Raw genomic sequence first — 25,658 nt, forward strand, 5'->3', positions numbered from 1 at the left:
CACTTCTACCTTGGGGACATGATGGAGTCCATGCCATTCTTGGGAAGCTTTAAGTTCTGAACATTTTGCAATTATGACAATGATAATGATAGTGGTGGAGAGCTCTTTCAATTTGAAAAATGCTTTACTTTATTTAAGCCTCACAGTGTTAATATCACAAGTAGAATGGAAGCTCCTTGAGAGCAAGGACTATTTTCATTTTCACATTGAATCTCAAACTCCTAGCACAGTGCCTGGAACATTAAAGGACCATGATGATTGCTTATTGAATTAGATGGCATCCAAATTTTAGAGATGAAGAAACAGATCCTCAAAGAACTTAAGTGATGTTTCCGTGGTCATACAGCTTGTTTCAAAGGCTTCGAACCCAGGTTTTACTGCCTACAATTCCATCTATTCTATACCACAATGACACAGTCAGTGACTCCAAATAGATTCCTGATTCCATTATATTTGGTCACCCATTGAAAATGAAATAATAGCTTTCCTCCTGAATTCTCCTTTTTAGTCTAGGCCATCCTGGTTATAGGCAGAAATCTCTCTCCAGAATCCAGCAGCAAAAAATTTACTATGCCCTTTCAAAAGTGATAATAAATGCCCAGGCATAGACAATCATAGCTAGTGCAATGGAAGAAAGAAATCCAATCACTGATTATACGTAGGGAGTTAGTGCCGACCCCGGGGCTGCTTGGACCCTAGCACTTGGCATGTTTCCTGGGTAATACCAGACAGGCTTAGTAGGAGTTGGAACGGTAGGCACCCAGAGGAAAGACTTCTGTCCCAAGCATCCCCCCTAACAGCACCCTCCTCCTGCTCTGATACTCCTATGGAAACCACCTTACCACAGCCCTAGTTTTTCCCATATGCTTGTAGGCAACATAGTTTACAATAATCCAGATTCTTCCCACCAGATATTGCTACTTACATCTAATCTAAGTGCAACAATACATTACTGAAGCACATGTCTTTTTTCCCATGCTCTCATCCCCTTGAACACCTGCTTCTGCTTATGTAGTGCAAAAACCTATAAAAATGGATAATGGCTTCCAATAAATCAGAGTTGTATCCATCTTTGGCTCCTGCCTCATCATTGCATACTGAGATAGGGCTACTTGCTGGTCAAGGACCCCTAACAGTTGTACCAGTAGCTGATACATGAGAAGCGTTTTGCACCCTATTTATATGGTGTGATCTAAGAGATATTAAAAGTCCTTGCTTGTCAAAATATATCTGTTCCCCGGCTTGCTATTGTGCTACCTTCATTTCATATTACTCAGTTGACAGGATAAGTTTTTAAAACTAGTAATCTCTCTGAAGAAATAGAGGGGAGAGAAAACTGTGGGTTGCTACTTACTAGTAGTGGCATCAGGCAAGTCAATCTATTTCTCTGGCCTCGGTTTCCTCATTTGTAAAATGCAAGTGTTGCATTTGAAATTTTCTAAATTTCCTTTAAGTTTAATTCTATGAGTCCCCATTATGGTAGCCACAGAGAAGAAGATGGTGTAAGATAAAGGACAGGTCAGCTTTTAGTAGGTAGGAGACATGAGATTCAGAAGAAGGAAATGTTTTAAGCATCCCAATACTGGGTAAATGTGTCAAGGAAAACAGACCTCATAGACCAGTACCTCAAGTAAGGACTGAAAGGAAAGGAAAGGGGGAAAAAAACTGAGCCTTAATAAAAGACAAAAATGGCCATCTTCACAATATTACCTACTTCTGATTTTTACCAAAAGCCTCATCTTAGAAGTGAAACATTGGCCCTGCTATGAAGAAAAAAAAATGTGCTCTATCTACAAAGTGTTTTTGAAATACTTTCTTCAGTATGTCATTTTTAAATACAAGATCTCAATTTATTATTCTGTGTGGCATTTTAAACTCCAGAACAAAATATTTAAATAACAATTATCAGCATAAGAGATTACATCCATATTTGCATTTGACTGTCCAAAACTACTGTGCATATTTTTCCCTCTCTTGTCTGATAACTTGAACATTGCTTCAGTAGTCAAGATTATTTTTACAGACAACCAAGCAATATGTAAACTTTCTACAACATTATAAGATTCTAGAGCATACAGAAACTGTGTACTCTATCAATAAAGTATCAAAACATCCTGAGTTTCTTCTTTTATGGAGGGTGTCTAGTAGCACACGTGTCCTTGAGAAATGTGTATAGAAAAGTTAGCAGTATGCTCCCTCTTCTAAAGCTTTCCAATGCCACTCTAGCCTTTTCACAGCCTGAAGATCTATTTTCATTCAGCATTACTGCAACTATTGCCTTTATTTTAAATTCAGGGCACACTTGTTAAGGAAGAGGTGAAGAGGAGGTCAATGCAGAGTTGATACCTGCTGCATCAGTGCTCATTTCACCTTGAAATGAAAAGAAATAAGCAAGATAAAGTATTTCAATTCATAGAAATAGAAGTGTATCCCATCTTCCCAAGTCATAGGTCATAATAACCAGTAATAAGCAAGTAATGTTTCTTTAGACAGACTGAACTGATATCCTTCTCTCCAAGATGCTCCTGTTTTTGCAAAGCACTATGTCCTGCCTTAGGAACATCGACATGTTTAAAGAGTCTTTAACTTAACAGTCAACATCAGCTTTGCTGGCATATGTTTAAAAACACTCCCCCTATTATTCCCTGACAAATTTCTTCTCAGTAAAACAAGGGGTTATGTACTCAGTGGCAATTAGGTTCCCTTCTACCTATAAAGCTACAATCCTGCGATCTGTGGTCTAAACATAGATGGTCTACAATTATGCTGAAAATGCAAGATTTTCTTAACTATTTCAGAAATGCTTCATGTCCTTTGTAATGACTGTTTACTTACATCTATCTGTCTATGTATCTATCTATTTATCTATCTATATCTTCCCTTAAAAGTTTGTAATTACAGAAGAGAAATAATGAAAAAAAAGATTACCTTGAAATATTAATCTTTTCACATGAGTTAAAGTGGCTACAGAACCTGAAATAGTAGCCACACAACTGGAATAGTATCAGTTGTAACTTTATCAATACAAATAAGTTGTAGCCTATTTATGTAAGTAAAGGCATACAAGCTCTGCAAGTAGACACTTGGCTCATGCTATAATAAACATTACAATTGATTATTTTAATTGAAAGTTATAGTCAAAATATTTTGGGAGTAATATTGATTTCCTTGGTTATAAGCAGTTTCAGAAAATTTAGTCTGAAAACTATTTTTTACATATTTCCAGAGAGATTTCATTTAGTTAGTTACCTACTTGTTCAGTTACTAACAGCAAAGGAGCTATTGGTCAAGAAAAACATCATCTCAATATTGTCATATCTTGAACTTATTAGAAGAACTATGAAGAAATTACATTTCAGTGCTATTCTAAATTAAAGAAGACAAGGGAAATGTTCATGACTGAATGAGGGATGAGGAGGATCACAAAAGATGAAATGGACATTTCTGATTACATGCAACTAAAAAGGCCTTGCATAAATAAGTTCAATGCAGATAAGAAAAGAAGGAAAACACAGAACTGGGAAAATAAAATAATAGTAGGAAGTTTCTCTGATAATTATTTTATTTCTAAAATTTATAAGTAACTGATTGAAATTTATAATAAAAGCTCTTTTTCCCAAATGATGAATGAGCTAAGGGTACAAACAGTCAGTGGTCAAAATAAAACACACTACAAATCACAAATAGAGAAATTTAAACATATTTATGAGGTTTTACTTCACATTCATAAGATTGGCAAATCTCACAAAAAATAACAAATGTTAGAAGGGTGGCAGAAAAAACAGGAAGATCTAGGAATTGATGTAGTCATTCAAGAAAGCAATTTGGAATTATGCTCAAATATTTATTAAAAGTACATGTTTGTGACCGAATATTTCCATTACTAGTTCTATATAACAAAGATTGTTGTTGTTATTTTTTAGAAGAGGAAAAGGTACTGTATTTACAAAAAATAGCAGATCTTTTTGTGGTGACAAAGAACTAGAAATTAAATGGGCCCATCAACAATCTATGGGTGAACACATGATATGTGAATGTAATGCTGTAATATAAAAAAAAATAAAGAAAGAGATGATTTCAGAGAGACTTTGAAAAACTTTTATGAACTGATAAAGTAGAGTAAGCAAGACCAGAAGAACAATTTATGACATTGCATTGATACTGTAAAACATAAAACTAAAATTCTGAAAGACTCAGTAGCTCTGGTCAACTAAATAATCAACCAGGATTCCAGAGAACTGATAAAGAAGAATAGTGCCCACTTCCTAACATAGAAAAAAATTAACTAAAATGCAGAATAAAAAAAACATTATTAGAGATAAGAATTTGTTGGCTTAATTTGGGTTATATTATACAATTCTTCTTCCACCCTCTTTTTGTTCTTTACTCTCTTCCTCTTTCCTTCCTTCCATTTTCCTTCCTTTCCTTTCCTTTTTCTTTTCTTTGTAATGATTGAGAGGAAGTGGAAAAGAGAATAAATAAATTCTTCATGACTGAAAAATAGACTTATTTGAAAAACGAATTGCCATTTCTACTGGGAACACTGGAGTTGGATTCAGAAGGTCAGTTTCAAAATGGATTTTTACAACATACCACCTTAGCACTAGCTGGGGTCAATCATTCCATTTTCATGAAATATCATATTAAAAATTAGAGTGATTGATGAAATCATCTCCCAGGATTCTACCAGGTCTAAATTCATGACTCCATGATACACTTTATTGGAGAGCCTCAGTTAAACATGTAGATGTTAAGATACACATATCTACAAGAAATAATTTCCTCCTAATAGAAATATTTTTTCAATGTGTCAATATGACATTGAATAACAAAAATTGTAGGCACTATGACTAAGAATATGGTACTTTAAAGTTTGCAAATTGCTTTACATATATTCTCATTTGATACTAAAAGGAAGGCAGGTTCTACTATTATCCTCTTTCTATGGATGAAGAAAAAAGGCAGACAGAGGTTAATTGACTAATATTACTGTTACCAGGTGTTTTGAGGTAAGAATTGAGCTTGTTTTCCTTTATCCAAGTCATTTCCCTATCACCTATGTCCTCTAGAGTTATATTGTAAGTTCCTGTACTATATTTTTAGGCTCTTAAGGGCAATGGGCATTTCATAAAGGCATCTATTACTCTTTGTGACCACTATCATGTTTTAGACAGAGTTAACATTGAAGGGTTTGTTAAATATAAATGTTCATACCGTATTGGCAGCTAATCATTTGTGATGGAGACTGGGTCTACAGAATTCTCCATGGAGAAAAAGAAGAAATCAAAAGATTAATCCCAGACAGTTAAATACTAGAATGAAACATAGTTATATTGAATCACTCAATTTGAAATTTGCAAGGTATCTCACTGGCCTTGTAGACTAACTCACATGGGAAAGAATCTTTACTGAATTTTTCTTTTACCTACATTTGAACTATATTCCTTTAGACCCATCTCAAGTCTTATCTCAGAAGACCTGGAGAAGCTACATTGAACATTTTCTTTTCAAATCCTTTCAGTTAATTAGTTCTCAGTAACTGAATTTTAGTTGGTAATTGAGTTAGAAAATATTACGCAGAGCAGGACATGAGCTTATTCATGTCATAAAAGAAGTTAAAATTTTAAATTATGACATTTAGATGCCTGGCTCTGCATTATTTCTACAAGTATTCCATGGAAACTCTAAAAGTAGATATCTGCTATAATAGGGGAGATGTTACCAGTAAGAGGAAGAGGCCACTTCTATTATATAACTTTTTATTAATAATCACATATCAGATATTTATTGTATTTATGGGAATTCATACATATTTTTCAATAATAAATTGTTTAAAACTATCGCAGAAGGTTATAGTGCCATGGGAAAAGAAGAAGTACACAGGGGTTGTACTCTTGACCAAAGATTTCGTGTCAAATAAATTATAAATATTACCAATATAAAATCAAATATAAAATAACTATAAACCTCTAGGCCTTGCTCCTTTAGGCCTTATCAAATTTAACCTGACCTGAGGCCTTGCTGAGTTTCTAGACCAAGCAACAGTGCTGACTTGGCTCAAAAATGGAAGTGTAGAAAATAAACACTTTGTAAGGAGTAAGAAGGTAATAAAGTGATGGTAGCAAATAGGTAGAAGAGACAGACTCAGATCTGGTGACAGGAACAAAGAGAGAATAGGGGAAACAGGTATTGCTTTTGATGGTGGTATAAATGCAAAGCTGGCAGTATATTTAAGGTTTACTATGGTAATGGGGAATCAGGTAGTCAGTCAAGGAACATTTATTAAATATTCCCTCTGTTCTAAGCACCAGGGATAACAAAAAAGTTAAAAACAATTTATTTTCTCAAGGAATTCTCACTCCAATGGAGGATAAAATGCTTACTCAACTGGATATATACTACATTGTTATTATTATTTTTGTATCTCATCCTTCCTTCTTGAAGAGGACCAATGACAACATGAAGGTGGTGCCTTGACTTTTATGTAAATAGGATTTAAGTGAAGTAGACTTGCACAAAGTCATCAGACTCACTCTCTCTTCCAGAGTCATTGGAGTCCAATGGCAAAATATTATGGACAAGATTGTCAGAAGAGAAGGTGATAACTTCTGGGGAGTATTAGCAAAAAGCCTTTTGTAGAAATTGGGATTTTGGTTGAAGGTTAAAAGAATCCAAGGAAGGTCAGAGAGTCAATGTGATCCAAGTTTTGGGGGCAACCACTGCAATAGCATGGAGGCAAAGGATGAAGTGTTACATGACAGAAAACTTTTAAATTCTGGGCAAAAAAAGCCAAGATTGGCAGAGTAGTAGGAAAAAGAACAGGTGAGTGGTCTCCCATATCAGCACGCCCCTCCTCCACAAAAATCTACAAAATATACTAGACTGAGTTCTGATTGGGAAATTCAAAGAAAAATATCACAGTCATCTTTCCATCCCAGACAAGGAAACAAAAGGAGAAGTCTGTGGACAGTGGGAACTGTATCTACACACAAATGATCATGTGGAACATACAGTACAAAAAGATACTGTGCACTAGGACAAGAAGAAATCTCAAATCCAGCAGAGTAGCTTAAATTGTGCAATATGCAGGAGGAGGTCCTAGGTTAAAAGTTTCTTGGTCACTTTCTGGTTCTAGACCACCCTTCCAGAATGGACTGAGGAGGGGACCTGTGCTGAGTGATAGTATCCCTATATGATGAGTGGTGATAGGACCTAGGCTGTGTACTGAGCAAGGAGTAGAAGCTGGTGTTCTGAATCAGATTGCTGAGTGTCGTTTCAGTCCAAGCTCTGAACCTATATCCAAAAAATGCAAAATAACTAGGATAGGAATGCCAAATCAAAGAGTGCCTTCAGTTCTGTCATTGTGAACCATGAGAGTTTTCCAGTTGGCTGATAGTGGCTGAATCCAGTAGCATTCTACTGTAATAACAACTGGTATAGGCCCGCAGGTGTGCTGTTTAGGTACAAACCCAGTTGCAGAGCTCATAACCAGATAGAAGAAATCAGACTTTGCCGCAGAATTGGACTACTTTGTGAGTGCTGAAAGCTTGAAAGTCTCAAACCTTAGATGTCCTTTATATCCAAGAATAACAACACTCTATACTTCCAAGGAAGCATCAGAAGGATCCAAGAAATCACAAGCTCAGCTCAGACTCTGCACCATGCCCCACCAAGAAACATGTATACTCACTTTAACAGAAAGTCACACACACACACACACACACACACACACACTAAATGAAAGCTCTAGAGGGGAAAATATTGGGGAAAATAAGAGCTATATCCTATAGAATTGGGAAAAAAACAATTAACAGTTTTGGTACAGTAGGTACAAAACTTTTTCATGTAACAAATTACCTGAAAATTAAAAAGGATTAAAAAAATAATGAATATATGAGAAAGCAATTAAAACAATGTTAAAAGAATGACCAAAAAGGAGAGAAAAATGAAAGATATTGGATAACAACAACATAACAACTGACTGGGAAAACTATTGAAGTTGAATAATTTAGGAAACACTGTACTACCTGATAACCATGATCAAAAAAGAGCTTTGAAGACATATTTCAAGACATCATAAGAGAAAAATATTTCTATTTCTTATGATCAGAAAGAAAAAAGAAAATAGAATTTACCAGTTACCTTCTGAAAAGAAAAAAAATCCAAATAAAAGTTTACAGAAGCAGCATAGAAAAAAAAAATCTATAGCTTCCAGGTCAAAGAAAAAAAAATATAGTAAACAACAAGAAGGAAAGAACTGATGTACTGAGGAGCCACAGTTGGGATCATACAACACTTGACAGCCACCATTGTGTAGGTATGGAGGACATCAAAAATTATATTCCAACATACAAAGGACAAAGGCCTACAGCCAAGAATATTGAGCAAAAGTTTTTATAATCCTGCAGGAGAATAAACGGATCTTTAATTAGAAGACCTGAGTCATTTCTAATGAGAAGATAAGAGCTATAGGGAAAATTTGAAGTACCTATGTAAGAGTTGAGAACCTTCACTCTGAATAAATTCACATAAGACTTTACAAATAACTCTAACTCCTTTATCTTATCATAATTATGGTACAATATCCAATTTCATGAATACATTAACATGTGTTTATTAATTTCCCAAATTCAAATGATGAATGACATCTGAAATTCCTGTTGTGGAAAATTACACACACACACACACACACACACACATGCACATCTCAAAAAATTTATATCCATGTAGTTGAATGTATTATATTCATGTAACATATATGCCTATATATATATATACATATATATATATGTAGAGAGAGAGAGATCTATAATTAAGTTGTGATAGTTATGTGTTGATATTTGAGCAAGAAAAAATACCACCTAAGAAGTGAGAGGCTATGATTTGTCTCATCAATTATATGTGCATTACTATATTTACTCAGAAGAAAAATTGCAACACATGGAATTCTTTGTGATAAGCTTATCATTATTATTATTATCAACATGATTCTGGATTTAGAAATACTTTTCTGCACATAAGTTTATAAATTCTCTTAGGCATTTATTGGAACATGTAACTTTTGTAATAGAAAAAAAAAGGTATGGTTCTGACGATATCTAAGTCCCATATATAGTGGTTCTAAGTCTTACGAGAGAAGTAGCCATGGTTCATGGGATTAATGGGTGAGCTGTACCAGTTTTGTGTCACAGGAGTTATAACTTGGTTGCTCTAATAGATGCTTTCATAATTATAACCCCTTTGAACTACACCATTTTTCCCCCACAGACCTTACAAGAGTAATGACTAATCCCATTGAGCTATTGACCACTGTGAATTATATCATTTTGTAGCCAGTGAAATTTCATAGGGTGCAACTGCTCATGTCCAAAAGATATACATTTCTTTTACATAGGACTGCTTTTTGCCAATGGAAACAATTTTCAGTATTGTCTTGGTGGGAGAAGTGGATGTTTTAAATTAATTTAAGAGAAATAAGAATTATTAGACTTGGCTACTAGGAGGTCCATAGACCATTAAAATGCAATTCTACATGAGACCTTCTGTAGAGAATATATTAGGTTTTGTCTAAACTTTTTTTAAAATTATCATACTTATAGGGTAATAGATTTCAAGGTGGAAGTAACTCTAGAGGTCATCTTATCCAATCCTCATTTTACAATGGAGGACAGTGATTTGTTTGCCCAAATTAACCCAGGTAGTGACAGAGCCAGGATTTGAGCCCTTTTCCTTTGATTCCAAATCCAACACCCTTTCCACCATAACAAGTTACTTCCCTACTCTACTTAATGTCTTAATAAAGATTGTATCTATATGAAAAAAACCTGTAGGAAAAAGTATATGTTCTAAAAATTGTTTTGAATTAATGCAATGTGTTGATTGAACAAATGACAATTATCTTAAATATGGTAATAGTGGATGGATTAATGTGAAAAAAAAAACTAAAACCCACAGTTAAAACCTTATTTTATTTAATAGTCACAAATTCTACTTTACATCGTGTCCCTATTTGGTTTTCAATCCCTGAAACTCAAGTCCCCCGAAGATAAGCTTATCACCTGAAATTTCATCATTATGATGATGACTCAAGGTTTTGATGCTAACAACTTCTCAACTCCCTCAGTTGTCTCTTTACTCTGACTGGAGAGCTAAACCATGGAGGGCTAAACCATAGAGTGCTAAATTTTTTTCACAGCCTTCCTATTTAGAAGACTGGGATCTGAACATTTTACGTAACTCCACTTTCTACCAACAACTTTGTTTGATTTTTGACTCCACAGGATATCCTACACCCTTCATACCCAACCTCCTTTCAGATACTTTTTTTTGTATTATCTCCCCTAATTATACTGTAAACTCATTGAATGCTGTGACTGTTTTTTTCTTATTTATATCCCCAGCCCTTAGCATATTGTCTAGTACCTGTTTTTGTTGTTGTTTTTTAGTAGACTAGTTATTTTTTGACCCCATTTAGGGTTTTCCTGTCAAAGATTTTGGAGTGGTTTACCATTTCCTTCTCCAGCTCATTATACAGATGAGGAAACTGAGGCAGCAAAGGTCATTTGACTTGCCCAGAGTCACATAGCTTGTAAGTAAGTGTCTGCTGCCAGGTTTGAACTCAGGCTCTCCTGAGTCCAAGGCTTGTACTCTATCCATTGCACCACTCAGCTGCCCTCCTGGTATGTGGTAAGTGCTTAATAAATGTGAATTGAATCATTTAATTGAATCCCTTGCTCTCAATAAATCTGTTAAGAATGCCAATCAATATTCACTGGCACTGAGGCATAATCTCTTTCTCCTTCACCTTTTAATAAAGAAAACTGAATGTTCAATGATCTACCAAATTTGGTAAAATTATGTTTGTAGAAAAGGTGCATATGAATAAATGTGTGTGTGCGTGCATCTGCTCTTTACAGGTGGGGGTGAAGATTAGACCTATGATTAAATTAGTGAACTTTTGGTGAGGTGACTCCCTCCATCAAGTGAAATTTGGCACCTTGGCTGTTACTGATAATTTTTCAGATTGTCTAGAGCCCCAAGATATTATGTGACTTTTCTAAGGTCACAAACTCAAATGGGGAAGATAGTTGTTAATTAATTTAAACACTTATTAAATCTCTGTTCCCTTCCCCATAGGGCATTCTATGCCAAACTTCCCATTAGTAAGATTACAAAACCTTAAATAAGGTAATCAAGAAAATTATAGATTCTAGGTCTTTTTTTTTCTTTTGAAAATACAAATTTTAGTTTCATTTCATTTAAAAAAATATGTGGCCTACTGGAAAACAATAGCTGAACTTTTGGTAACTGAGCCCTTACTCCAACATTCTTCCTTTGTTAGCCAAAATGTGCAGAAGGTTTCCCTAGTTCAATCACCCCCATAAGTGATTAAGAAAATAAATGGGAGAATTCCTGATGTACAGATGTAATATTTTTTTTAAATAAAAAAGATTAAGATTAGCTTTGTATTTATGTTGTATAATTTCTTGAAGTAGTTTATGGTTTAACTTTTACTATACTGTAAGAAGATAATCAGAGGTAAGTTTTGCTTAAAGATACTGGAGCAGCAGTGGGTTCCCCTGCCTTGGACTTCAAACTGATATCTGACAACCACAGCCAATTCTGTTGACTCTGGGAGGTAGGAGCTATTATCCACAATCTATAGGTGGAATAAAGGGACTTTTGTCATGGTTCCAAGATAGGGAAGAGTGCTTGTGGTTACGCAGAGTACAAGTCATGAGAGTGGTAACCACACTTCTCCCTGGATTATACCACTTTAGAAGAACTGAAGGCTTTCACACTCCCAGAATTAGCTCTGCCAAAACAAAGCAAAACAAAAGCAAAAAACAAAAAAACAAAAAAACAAAAAAAAAAAAAAACACCTGGCAGGGATGACAGTCTTTCTTGGAGAAGGGTGGGGTTGATGAGGCTAGAGATTTCTGTTCCACCTCCCTTACAACCACACACAGCTACAGCTTCTCACTATATATGGTCACTCTTTCTACTTGGGGTGCCATATCCTTACATGTAAGTGTTCTCTCTGTAGAAATATAATTTTTGGTTGCTTATATTTTGGAGTTTGGAGGCTAGTTTTTTTTTCCCTAAAAACTGGGACAATTTACTGTTTGTCCAAAGCAGTTTTCATTTCTGATTTCTTGAAGTATAGTACTTAAAAAACAGGCTTTAAAAATGATGATTTTTAAAGGAGTTTAAAGATTCCACCATCCCATTGTGTTTCAAATGGAGCTACTTGACTTAAGCCTTTAAACCCAAATCATTTGGGCTTTCATTGAATGGCTACCTCAATCAAAGCCTCTTTGGCTCATTGTTTAGATGTTGGTGGCTTAGAATGAGCACAAATAGTGACTGTTTTCTTTTCTGTCTAGAAACTTTAGGGTATTCCTCTTCTAGATTGATTTTGTGATGGTAAATTAGGTCATCGTTGTCCCAATTCTTACTGGGCCTTAGTCATTGAGTAATCATTCCTAGGGACAAACTGAGGCCTGGGAATGACCATTTTTAGTGAAGTCCAAGGTCACCCCCTGAATCCTGGGGCGTCACCAGTCATCTTGACTTATGTCTAGCCACTGGACTTAGATGACTCTGCAGGAGACAGTGAGACTGATGACTTTGCATAGCTCTTTCTCACTTAAATTTAATTCACATGCCATCACCTTTGTAATGTCATTGGTTCTCTTCAAGAATAAAGGAAGAGTGTCAAGAAAGCAGATTTTGGATTGAAAAAAAACTGAGTTCAAAGGATGTTTCCTGCGTATATGGACTTGAATGATTCATTTAATTTTGCTTGGCCTCAATTTTGACATCTGTGAAATGAGGGGTAAGAGTAAGATACCTTTTAGTTCCAAATCTTTTAGGCTATGACTATATGAGTTCAGGGATTTTTTGTTTGTTATTGTTTTCATATCTATGACATCTAGCGAAGTACTTTGTGCATATTGGATATTTAATCAATCTTAAACTGTTTGATCAGCTGGATTTTTTAAAAGATAAATTCCTGTAGTTTAACTTGAAAATCATCTTAAAAAGGAGACATCAAATTTCTTTGCAGTTTTGTTTTAAAACCATCAGGAACATACATCAAAAAGTTTCAATTTATACTCACAAGCTATCTTTTTGTGTCTGCTATCAGTGTTAGGACAGGATTTTACTAGACTTGGGAGGAACAGTTATTTTTTTCAGTGCAAAGTAGAAAATGGAATTTTTATGTAAATCTGATTATCAGGATGATTGGACATTTTGCTTCATCTTCAGTTGGCTTGTGAAGAGTGGAAAATGGATTCTTGTGTACTTGAACAGCAGAGAAATTACTTCAGGTTTATGGATGCATGGAATGTAAGGCATGAAATTATCTTCACAAACTCTAATTCTGAAATTGCATTTCATTAAAAATTGAGATTTACAGCCTTTTTTCAATGACAGGTTTTATCTTGATCCTTATACTCTTTATATCTTAACAAAATATAGATAAAGAACTCAAAAAACTTAAAATAAAAACAAACATCAAAAAGAACTTCAGAGTATCAGTTATTCAAGAAATATATTTAGATATTTAGTTAAAAATAGAAATACCTTTTCCTTGAGGAAGTCAATCTGGTTATTTCCCCAAATAAAAAATAATGCAAATAATAAAGCAAGTGATAGCAAGTAGTACATGGCAAAATAAATTATGATAAGAAATGTTAAACCTGAAAATTTGGTTGAAGGAAACAACAGAGCTAGGTGATAGAAAAATCCATGTTGTTTATTATTTTCCCTTAAAGCATAGCGAAGCTAGCTTACTTGTACGTACAAGGAGTCAGAGCATAGGCTCTGGCTGTCTGAACAAAGCAATGAGAAAACTTATATACGTTATTTTAGCAGACCTAGCAAGCCTGTATTACCTCATTTGTTATGACCCCCATGTATGTTTAACCATGATACAAGAAGAGGATTTTCCTTAATTGAATAGAGTTGTAAAGGATGTTGACAAAAGTCAGCTGAAACTACAACCCAGCGTCTCTGTGTCTCATTACATTCCATAACATAGTATATACCTGTAGAATATTAAGCAAGGTAATCTCTCTTGGGGTTAGGGTAATGTCCTTAGGTCAGTCTAATCTGGCCTTGTTGACAGAGGTAAGGGTATTTCCTGAGCAAACTTTAGAGAGAACAAAGAAGCCCAGGTCCTGGATCTTCATCCAGTTACTCATTAATTCAGGCTCTGGGTCTGGTTGAAATTAGAAATGATATAAAATAGTATAATATTTTCCACAGAAAGTAAAATGACAGATGAAACAATCTGTGACTAGAGCTTAGTAGACCAAGATAGATGTATTTCAAGTTCTGAAACTTAAAAAAGGAAGAGGAAAATGTGTCTTCCTTATTTTAAAAAGAAGTGTCAATTATTTTTACTTGTCTTAATTAGAGAAAATATCAAATTGCCCTAAGTGCAGAGGCATTATTTTAGCATTTTCAGGCTCAATTTCTAATTAGATTAATTTGACTATTGCATTATTGGGGGCCTTTGAAAAACATATTATGAGGTGAATAATGATTCTCCTACATGAGACCTTTTCTGTTTCCCTCAGTTGTAAAATTTCTTTCTCTCTGAAAATTACTTTGTATTAATTTGGATATATTTTGTGTTTACTTGCCTGTGCCCCAGTGGAGAGAATAAGTTAATTCACTGTGGCCAAAGACTCTGTGTGTGTGTGTGTGCCTGTGTGCCTGTGTGCCTGTGTGTGTGCCTGTGCATGTGTGTAAAAAAGAGACAGACAGACAGAAACAGAGAGAGAGGGACAGAGACAGAGATAAAGACAGAGGGAAAGATAGAGAGACAGAGAGACAGAGACAGAAACAGAGAGAGACAGGAGAGACAGAGACAGAGAGACAGATATATTAGCAGTAACAGACAGACATATTGAGATAAGGAGATTCTGACAGATAGAAAAATGAACACAGAGAAGACAGAGAGAGATTAATCAAGTTCCTATGTGTCAAGCCCTTTACCAAGTGGTGGTGGTAAAATACGAGTAAGCAAAATCCCCATGCTCAAGAAGCTTACATTACTTTGAGGGTAGTTGACACATAAAAGGAATCTGGAAAGAAGGACTGTGACATACACTTTCGTAGCTGCATGTGTAGGACATGGTCTTAAATTTCCGTGCATGCCTAGATCAGAGCCAGACAAGGTAAATGATGATGTTTTGAGGGCTCAAGTTTGATCAAGGAATAGATTCCAAATTACAGGTAGGAAGGAGGTATAGATGATGACCAAAAGGGGTGATAGAATACCCTAAAACTGTCTTGGAGGTCACCTTAAGAAAGTATGTGGGATTCAATTAAACCCAAATGAGTATTCAGTAACACTCAAATCACTCTCTCCTTACTCTTCTTTTTCTTTACACCCTCTCATCTCCTTTCTGATGTAAATATGTGAGATGCTAATTTCTAAGTGGTCAAGGGTGACATAGTATATTAGATAATGTGAGGGAAGTATTTTTTCATGAAGGTACAAGGAAATGTATAGGTATAAACTACCTTTTTTGCTAAGGAACACACTTCCCAGGCATGCAGGAAAAAGGAATTTATTTTACTCTCCATTTGAATGTCATCCTGTTGACACTCTCTAAGACCAATGTACCCTTTTAATAACTCAGACAGTAGAAAGTGTCTAACATTTAGTTGACACTTTTTGTGAAGAGAATAATTTTCTTTGAATATACTTGTTGCTCCTACCAATTTAACGTGTGTCATTTCCAACAACCTGCATTAACATGATGTGCCAAAGGGCACAAAGACATCTGACATTTTATCCATTAGTCCTTGATATTATCCTTTGGCATATTGTGTTACAAGATAATAATGTTAAATCTTATTCTGAATATGATAAGACTCCCATGACAGGTATTATTATTGGTGCTTGTTTGGGCAATAGAACTGGATTTCAAGAAAATCGTTATAGGAGGGGAATTGAGGGATGAATGGTGATGATAGCTCCTCATTCTAAAGTTAACTCCTGATATCCCTACTCCAGAAAATCTGGAAGGAGCAGTATTAAGTGGGCCCTTGACCAGGCTTTGCAACTGCCTCCAATTGGTAGAACCATGAATGAACCTTTTTCCTACTGTCTCCAAGTATTCATATATGTTATTTCCTACACTATAATAACTGATCTTTCCTTGAGCTAATTGATTTATATGACCCATTAGCATTTCTAAACTTTATCTCATTTGAGTCTCCAAAATGCCACAGGAATTAATAACTATATCTGTGAGGGGGTCTGGGAGCTTAGATAATGGGAAAAGTTACATCTTCATTTTGACCATCCTCCAACTGAACATCAGCATTTACTTCAAATATGAATGTATGCAAAACACACTATTCTAAGAGTGGGGGGTCCATAGGCTTCACCATTATGCCAAAGGAGTCCAAGATTTTTAAAAAATATTTAACAAAACTTGAGCTATTCTTATTTGTATTTATAGAAAAGGTAAATAGGTCAAAGTAATTGTAATTTCCCCATGTACTCTAAAATATTTATAGCAACACTTCTTGTGTGAAAGCTAAGAACTGGCAATGAGGTAGATGCCCACCAAGTGAGCAATGACTAAATAAAATGTGGTACATGACATATAGTACATTATGACATAATGGAATATTATTGTGCTATAAAAATGATGTGTGATGCATATGGAGAAGGATGGAAAGATCTATATGAACTGAAGCAGAGTGAAGTAAGCAGAAATAAAAGAATATACATAGTAACTACAAAAATGTAGATAAACAAATAAATAATGCCTTCCCCCCTCAAAAAAAAAATAAATGAAAAACTAAATACCAATCAAAAACAAATGTAGGAAGACTTCTAGGGTGGAGCCAAGATGGCAAAGTAGAGAAAGCAGTCAGCTGAGCTTTCACAGTATTCCCTTCCAAAAAACTTTAAAATAATGCTTCAAGACAAATTCTGTAGTGGCAGAGCCAACAAAAGTTCCCAGACGTTCTTCAAGACCAAGACAACTTAGGAGTTTGGAGAGATCTATTAGTCAGGAGTAGAGGATGATCCAAAGTCCATGTGGATAAAACACAAGTGGTAGGACCAGGTGGTAGTGACAGAAGTGTGGCACCTTAGGGAGCTCTCAAGCCAGAAATGGTAGAGGGACCTGGAAACTATTCAGAAAGAGATTACTGGGAACTCCTGTGATAGCACTGGGTGCAGGACCATTTCGGCAAGTTCCTTACCTAAACCCACTTCTACATCATAATTCAGGGACTGAGAAAGCAGAAGCCCTGAGGGACAAGATCCCTTTTAGTCCTAAGAGATAAGGGAACATGAAGAATTTTATTTATTGCATTCTCAAGGAATCAGTGGTCCTTCCTGGGTGAAGACCAGAGTGTAAACCAAGAAAGCAGTGATCACTCCTCTCCCTAGATCACACCACCTTGAAAGCACTGACAACTTTCAGATCCCAACAGCTAGCTTAGAAAACAGCAGGGGAAAAACAAACAAACATAAAGTTTAAGACAAAACCTCTATTCCCCCACACTAGGTACAGAGACAAACTTTGAAATATAGTTCAAAATCAAGAAACAGGGTGGGATTATGAGCAAATAAAGCAAAAAGAATCTGACTATAAATAGCTACTATAGTGATAGGGAAGATAAAGACACAAATTCAGAAGACAAGGCAAAATAGCTTTGAGCAAAGCTTCAGAGAAAAATGTGAATTGGACACAAGGAAAACAAGTATTCCTTGAAGAGAATAAAAATATTTTTGAAATAAAATAAGAGTTAGAAATGAAAAATTAGGTAAAGAAATGAAAGCTGAGAGTCAAAATTATGAAAAGACTATTAATAGCTTGCTAAAAGAGGCATGAGAATGCTAAATAACATGACACATTTAAAAAAAAAAAACAGAATTGACCAAATGGAAAGAAGAGGTACAAAAGCTCATTAAGGAAAAAAAGTCTTGAAAAAGTTAGAATGAGGTGATTAGAAGCTAAAGACCCCATGAGATATCAAGAAATAAAACAAAATGAAAACAAAGTCAAAAAAATGAAAAAATAGAAGAAAATGTAAAATATCTCATTGGAAAAACAACTGACATGGAAAATAGATCAAGGGGACATAATTTAAGAATTATTGGACTCTGAAAAATATGATCAAAAAGCATAGGCATCATATTTCAAGAAATTATCAGAAAAAACTGCAATGATATCCTAGAACCAGAGGGCAAATTAGAAGTGAAAGAATATACCAATCACTACCTGAAAGAGTTCTCAAAATTAAAGTTCACAGGAATATAATAGACAAGTTCCAGACCTCTCTGGTCAAGGAGAAATTATAGCCAACAGGCAAAAAGAAACCAATGAAATACTTATTTTAGAGCCATAGTCAGGATCACACAATTAGCAGCTATCACATTAAAGGAGCAGGGGGCTTGAAATATTATTTCAAGGAGATATTCTGGAAAGGAAGAATATTGGGATTACAACCAAAAATTACCTACTCAGAAAAATTGAATATAATCCTGAACTTCAGAGCAAATACAAACAGAAATTACAAGCAGAAATTATAAACAGAGCAAAATAATGCAAATCAACAGGTAGACTTCTATCTGCCTGACCAAAGCATTACATACACAGTTACCATAGGAAGCAACAACATCTGGGTTTTCAAAGCTTGGAGTAGGGTGGGAGTGGGGGTGGTGGGGCGATCCAACGGCTACCCAGAGTCTCATCTGGCCAAATCACCAGCACTCTTCCAATGAGTGCGCCCCAAGCAAAATGCTAACCTCTGAATATATATACGTTTCTTCAGGGTCAGAGGGCATCACAACAATGGAACTCAAACTCATTTGACCTAAACCTTCCTGTGACTTAAGGAGGTGATCAAAGACTCCCGATTCAATCAAAGCCTTTTGATTGAATCAAAGGCAAGACTCAAAGGTGCATGATTGCCTTAGTGCTGAGAAATACTCCAAAACAAAAGACAACAAAAAGTCCCATCCTGCTTGCCACCATAGCAGTGGAAAATTCATGTCCCCATCAGTTAATTTGATAAAAATGTAAGAAGAAAACCAAACTGCTGGTATTGATAATCAAATAGGTGAATGTACCACCAATAAAAGTGAAATTTTGACAATTGAGGTTTTGGCCCAATTATGTTCCAGGAAAACTGGTAACCTAAGTGAAATGGGTGAATCTTTACAAAAATATCAACTGACTATTTTAACAGACAAGTAAATAGAGTACTTACACATCTCTATATTAGAAAAAGAAATTGAACAAACCATAAATGGACTCCCTAAGAAAAAATCCCCAGGACCAGATGGATTTACAAATGAATTTTATCAAACATTTAAAGAATAATTTAACCTAATGTCATATTAATTATTTGAAAAAATAAGGAAAATGGAATCCAATGATTCTAGAGAACAATTTGGAATTGTGCCCAATGGGTTATAAATCTGTGCATATTTTTTAATCCAGCAATATCACTGATAGGTCATTATCCCAAAGAGTCAAAGTAAAAGAAAGACATTTATACAAAATGTTTACTTCAGCTCATTTCATGTTGGCAAAGATTTGGAAATTAAGGGGATGCCATCAGTTGTAGAATGGTTGTTGTGGCATATGATTGCAATATAATACTAATGTGGTACAAGAAATGATGAGCAGGATACTTTCAGATAAATCTGAGAAGACTTGTGTGAACTGATGTAAAGTGGAGCAAGAGGAAGTACGAAAACTTTGTACACATAACAGCAATATTGTAAAGCTTATCAAATGTAAACAACTTAACTACCCTGATCAAGACAATGAACCAAGACAATTCCAAAGGACCCATAATGAAAAAATGCCATCCCCCTCCAGGGAGAGAACCAATGAAATCTGGATGCAGATTGAAGCATACTTTTTTTTACTATCTTTCTTTTTTCTTTTTCTTTTTGTTTGTGATTTCTGCAGACATGGCTAATATACAAATATATGTTGCAGGACTTCACATCTATTATCAATATCATATTTCTTGTCTTCTCAATTGGAGGAATGTAAAGATTGAAGAGAATTTCAAACTAAATTTTTAAATCATTAAAAATGTTTATATGTAATTAACAGAAGAAAAATATATTTAAAAAGAAAAAAATAAATGTATCAAAATTGCAAAGATTAAGTAAAGTTTCATGAATATACATGAGAAGACCTGCCAAACATACCCGTCATGGAAATGAGTTGTCCAGAGGGATTATGAAATCCTCACTTTTTTTTTTTACTTTTTCCAATGTATGTATCAGTTGTGCTGATTTTTTTTATGTCTCTAAAAAAGTGATTTGTCATGGAATAGTTCTCTGGAAGGAGTACTAGGGGGTAGAAGATATCTCTGATATTATAATGATGTAAGAAACATAAAATGTCAATAAAAGCATATCTAAAAAGAGATTAACTTTTCCATAATTGGTAAATCACTCAATCCTGAAGTATTAATTAAATACTTCCTACGTGCCAGCCATCACAATAGACAATGAACACGCAAAGACAAAAGCCAAATAATCACTGCCCTGATTTGACTTACATTCTATAAGGATATACTTACATATATACAGGAATATGAAGATAAAATGGATATAAGACCATTTTAGGAAGAGGGCATTAGCAGTTGATGGGGAGTAATGAGAGAAGCAGGAAGTTTTCATATGAGAAATTTCCACATCTAGTAGGTAACATAGGTGAAATTTGAAAGGATGCCTTCTTTTTTTTCAAAATATTAGTTTAACAGTTACTATTGCTTTGTTATATATAAATGCATACATTGGTTTTCTAGTAATTATATGACAGTAGACATTTTCAATCATGCATAATTAGAACTCTAACTCTAAAAGACTGGGATTGTGGGCTTTGTGCCACTGTTACTTTTATGGTCATCATGCATTTTTCCATGTTCGTGCAAAACAAAATCTCTGGATTCAGAGAAATTATTTGGCTTAGCTAGGGAATATAAAATTTATTTTCATTGAAATACTGCATCTGAAAGGGAGAAAACTTGGAAACATTTGGGAAAAGGAAATGATAGTTTTAATCAAGTTCTCCACATGTCTATCCATATGATGCTTCTGAATGGAAGAACGAAACTAGCAAATAAAAGGTAAAATTTGGGATCATTTGACACTGGTACAGGGGAGATTTGTATGCAAATCTAGTCCCTTAAGGGTGGGAAAGATATGGTAGTAGAGATATGAACCACTATTAAGAAAAGGAAATATATAGCCTTATGCATTATGGATTTTCCTGGCCAACTTTGTGATGGTTATGATACCATGAAAAGATGAAGGTGGTATGTTGTGGAGACTCTATTAAGTGGTTGCTTTTATTAACACTGAAGAACATTACATATACATCACTCCTTACCCTCATGTCCCACACGTGCCCTGGAAAGATTTATTAATAGCATAGCTAGTATGATGTAAAGGAGTTAAATCTTCAGTGCCTTAAAATTTGGTGTAGCCCTCTCCTCCTAAAAACTGTTGTGACAAGTGACCCTTTGGGCCAGGATTATTCTAACAGCCAAGCATGTTCTAAAAGAAACTATAGAGACCATTTGCCTTTACCAGCAGCACTAAGAGAATGTAAACTCCTTGAGGCAAAGATGTCACACTATTTTCCATAGTGCCTAGCATATTGTAAGTTCTCACTTCATATTTAATAGGAGCTCACCCATTACCATGAAACCTACACAAAAGGTGGATGCCTACACTCTTGAAAATAATAAGGTTATCTGGATCCCATCCATGCACTGGATATATCTTCTCAATTTTAGCATTCAGATCGATAGTTAATGTGCTTGTTCTACAAAGCCCTTTATATAGCATAAGTGTATACCTGTGATCAAGCCAGATATCTGAAAATTGCTTGACTATTCCAATGTGTCTAATGGTGACACTGGAGTACACTCTAAAGAAATACCAAGAAGAATCTAATGTAGTGCATTCCTTTTGTGAGTTGAGGGATGGTTAGTTATTTTACAAATAGTCTTCTTATCTTTTGGGATCACCAAATAAAAAAATTATATTTAAGAGGCATGGTTTTCTTGGCTCTCCCCTATCTACCTTGCATTTTTTTCTCCTGGATTCACATGTAAGCATATAATTGAACATCATGAAACAAGGGAACTTATAATTAGCTCATACAGAGATGTAGTTATTTTCCAGGTGCTGGGTGGCCAGAACGAATTATCCACATGGACAGTTGGTATGAGACAATAAAAAATTATCTTGGTCCCCACTTCTGTCTTGGCTCCAAAACTAGGACAGTGTGTTGGGAGGTGGAATGGTTTGCTGCATTAGAGGATAAACTGCCAGAGGCCATCGCTCTGGCCACTCTTGAAAGGATGTCTTCTTGATGTCAAATTCAGTACTTTATTTAAAATGCCAAGATGCCTCCAAGTTTTTCTTTTTAAACATATCCTAACATATTATTCTTTAATGCAACAAAAATTCTCATTTACAAGATCAGATTCCATAAGCTATAAATCTGATTTCTCTGTAAGATTTCAGAGAAAATTTTTCTCAAATTATTTGGTTTATTTGACCATATAATTTGTCACTGAAAGACTGTCTTTCATAGTAAATAGAAAGCTAGTTTTGGAGCCAGGAATGTTTGGACTCATGTCCTGTCTCTGACACTTATAGATATGTGATTCTGATTAAGTCACATAAACACTCAGTGCAATAGGCAATGTTCTAAAACTTTATATTGTGGAAAGGTGTTGACTCACTTTAGCAGGGAGATTTTCCTCACCTGTGAATTTCCTTTACCAGTAACACCACAAGTCCAGTCACTATCCTACAATTTGTCATAAATAAGAAAGTAGTTTCATCAATAATTCACAATTTAATTAAGTATGCATTTCTACATGCAACATGTCTGCTCATGCCCCTCCCCCCTCTCTGGGCAAGGGCTATTATAAATTCCCCTCAGGATGTTTAGGTAACCTGAAGGGATTGTATCTTTTTTTCTGTTTCTATTGCCTCAAGCCCCTAACATCTGTGTTTCCCTCATTTTTAGGAGTCTAGCAAATAATGGCCTAATTCCATGTAATGATTTAACATTGATTGGGTTTTGCAAAAGGGTATTTGGTTCACACTTATAGTAAGAAAAAATATTTTTGAAAAGTTTTCCCCTGTTACTTTAAGGGAATAATTTCTCTTATAACAAACACCTCAGTTTTTGAAGGTAGGGAATTGGCTCAAAACTTTGCTTGTTTCTATACAGCATGTATCCTGCCAAGTTCACTTCCAAAGGTGGATTTCTGGCAGACGATGTGAGTTCTGCTGTACTGGCATCCTGAATGTCACTATCAAGATCATTTCTTTCTCCATGAGTCCTTGATAGTTGGATGTGTGCAATACCTTGACTGAATTACAGCTCCTAGATTCTTGTACTTTGTGTTTAAATTAGAGTCTCCACCCTGTGGACCTATAATAGTAAAGAACCAATGAAGTCTTAGAGTTCACATTGCCTGTTGCCTAATGGCCATCCTAAGGTTGAAAACCACAATGGTAGATATAAGAGGGTTTGGACATCATCTATTTTTCCAGTCTTTTATTTTTTACATCTGAGAAAATTTCATCTTAAAATAGTATATTTTTTTGAAATTCACTAATACAAAACAGAGTCAGAAATTAAATTTAGGCACTGTGACACAAAATTTAAAGATTTTAACTATGATGCTTATCCCCCAGGTTGCTATATTAGTTACAGGAACTATTTTTGAAAATACTGGAGAGCTGGGCAATTGTGAGTTAGGGCACAGTTTCTGCAGGTTAGTTTCCTCTCTGTTCTTATCTGTTAAAATTGAGAGTCTGTGCTATTGTAGCTGCCCCTCTCTACTGTGCCCTGCTTGTTGCACCATGGACCCTGCCACCAGGAACTATGGAGGAGAACTTTCTATAGCCTGTCTCCCATTCATTATCAAAGAATGGGAGAGTGATTCATTTCCACCTGAACCTGAGCTTTGTTCATGTACTGATTGTTTCTGCCCTCTATCCAATTTTAGGGCAGATTTTTGTGGCACCTTTTCAAAGACATTGCTATAGCATTCACTACTGAATGCAGCTATTCCTTTTCAAAGATTTATTATTATAGATAGAATTGGCCTCTAAATGCTGAGAAATGTGTATTAGAGCTAGGAAACTATTAGCTTAGCTAAGACATATACACATGCACCTCTTTGAAATTCTACCTTTCTCAGAGTAAAAAAAAAACAGATATAAAAACATACTTGGTTTATTTATAGTGTGGAAGTAGCAGCAAAACGATAAAATATTTGAAATTTGTGATATAATCCTTGCAAAAACATGTTAAAGTACTTTAAAATATAAGTAATGTGCAAAAAATTCCACAAATAAACCTGTAAACCATAATGTGTATAACTATTAGTCACATAAGTTTTCAGTAAAGATCTTGGGTGTAGTGTGATTTACCTTAAAATTTATAAAGGGCAATTTCATTAAATAATACTCATTTTAACAATTGTATTTTAAGCCTGTTGTGCTTTATTGTCCTTGTGAATTTTAAAACTATTATCTTCATTAATACTTAAAACTCTTATTGCATTTACTAATATGGTATATAGATTCAACTTGTCTATACAGCTTTATATGGTCACACTCTTAAAATATTCAGTTAAATGAAATTTAGATTCAATCTATGTAACACTTCTGTTTCACCCATCCAGGGCTACAGGGCAATTGGGGAAAGTAGTCTTGGGGCCTTGCAACTAAAAAGCCCAGGGCAGAGAAATTTTACAAGAGACTAATCTGAGAATGGGCAGCTAGGTGCCCCAGTCAATAGAGTGTCAGCCCTGGAGTTAGGAAAATTCCTTTTCTTGAATTCAAATCCAATCTCAGACACTTACTAGCTGTGTAACCCTGGGCAAGTCATTTAATCCTATTTGCCTCAGTTTCCTCAATTATAAAATGGATTGGAGAAAAGGCAAATCACTCCAATATCTATGCCAAGAAAACCCCAAAAGGGATCATGAAGAGTCAGACATGAATGAAAAACAACAACTAAACAATATTTATCAGGCTCTGTGCTAAATGTAAGTATATGATAAGATCAACCTGTAGTTTCAGGGGAAACAAGATAGCTCAGTAGATAGAATACTGGAGCTCAAGTTAAGAAGATCTGAGTTAAAATCTGGGCTCAGACACTTACTGGCTGTAGTTAACTTTTGTTTTCTTTAATCCACTGGAGAAGGAAGGGGCAAACTATTCCAAAATCTATGCCAAAAAAACCCCATGGACTGTATTGGTGTACTGGTCCATGGAGTCATGAAGAGTTAGACACAACTGAACAACAATCTGAGAATGGAAGAATGAGATTCCGTCTGTGAAAGTCCTTGGCTTTCTGCTCTTAGGCTATTTAGTGAGACTGATACATAGGCACCCACATTGCTATTCATAGTAGGGGAAAATATATTAGGCCTTGCCCTTATCCAAGGATAGAAAATGAGGGAAGGAGAACTGTCTTCCTATGATTGAGGGTGATGCTGAATGCTTTCCTTCTTATACAGGCCATGACATTTTGGAGATCAGTAGAGTTCTCCCAAGTTCATGCCCTGCTTCAGCAGCTACTGATCTACTAAGGGTTTAGGAATAA

The sequence above is a fragment of the Trichosurus vulpecula genome, chromosome 1 (assembly GCF_011100635.1).
Source record: "Trichosurus vulpecula isolate mTriVul1 chromosome 1, mTriVul1.pri, whole genome shotgun sequence".
In the NCBI taxonomy this organism is placed as follows: Eukaryota; Metazoa; Chordata; class Mammalia; order Diprotodontia; family Phalangeridae; genus Trichosurus; species Trichosurus vulpecula.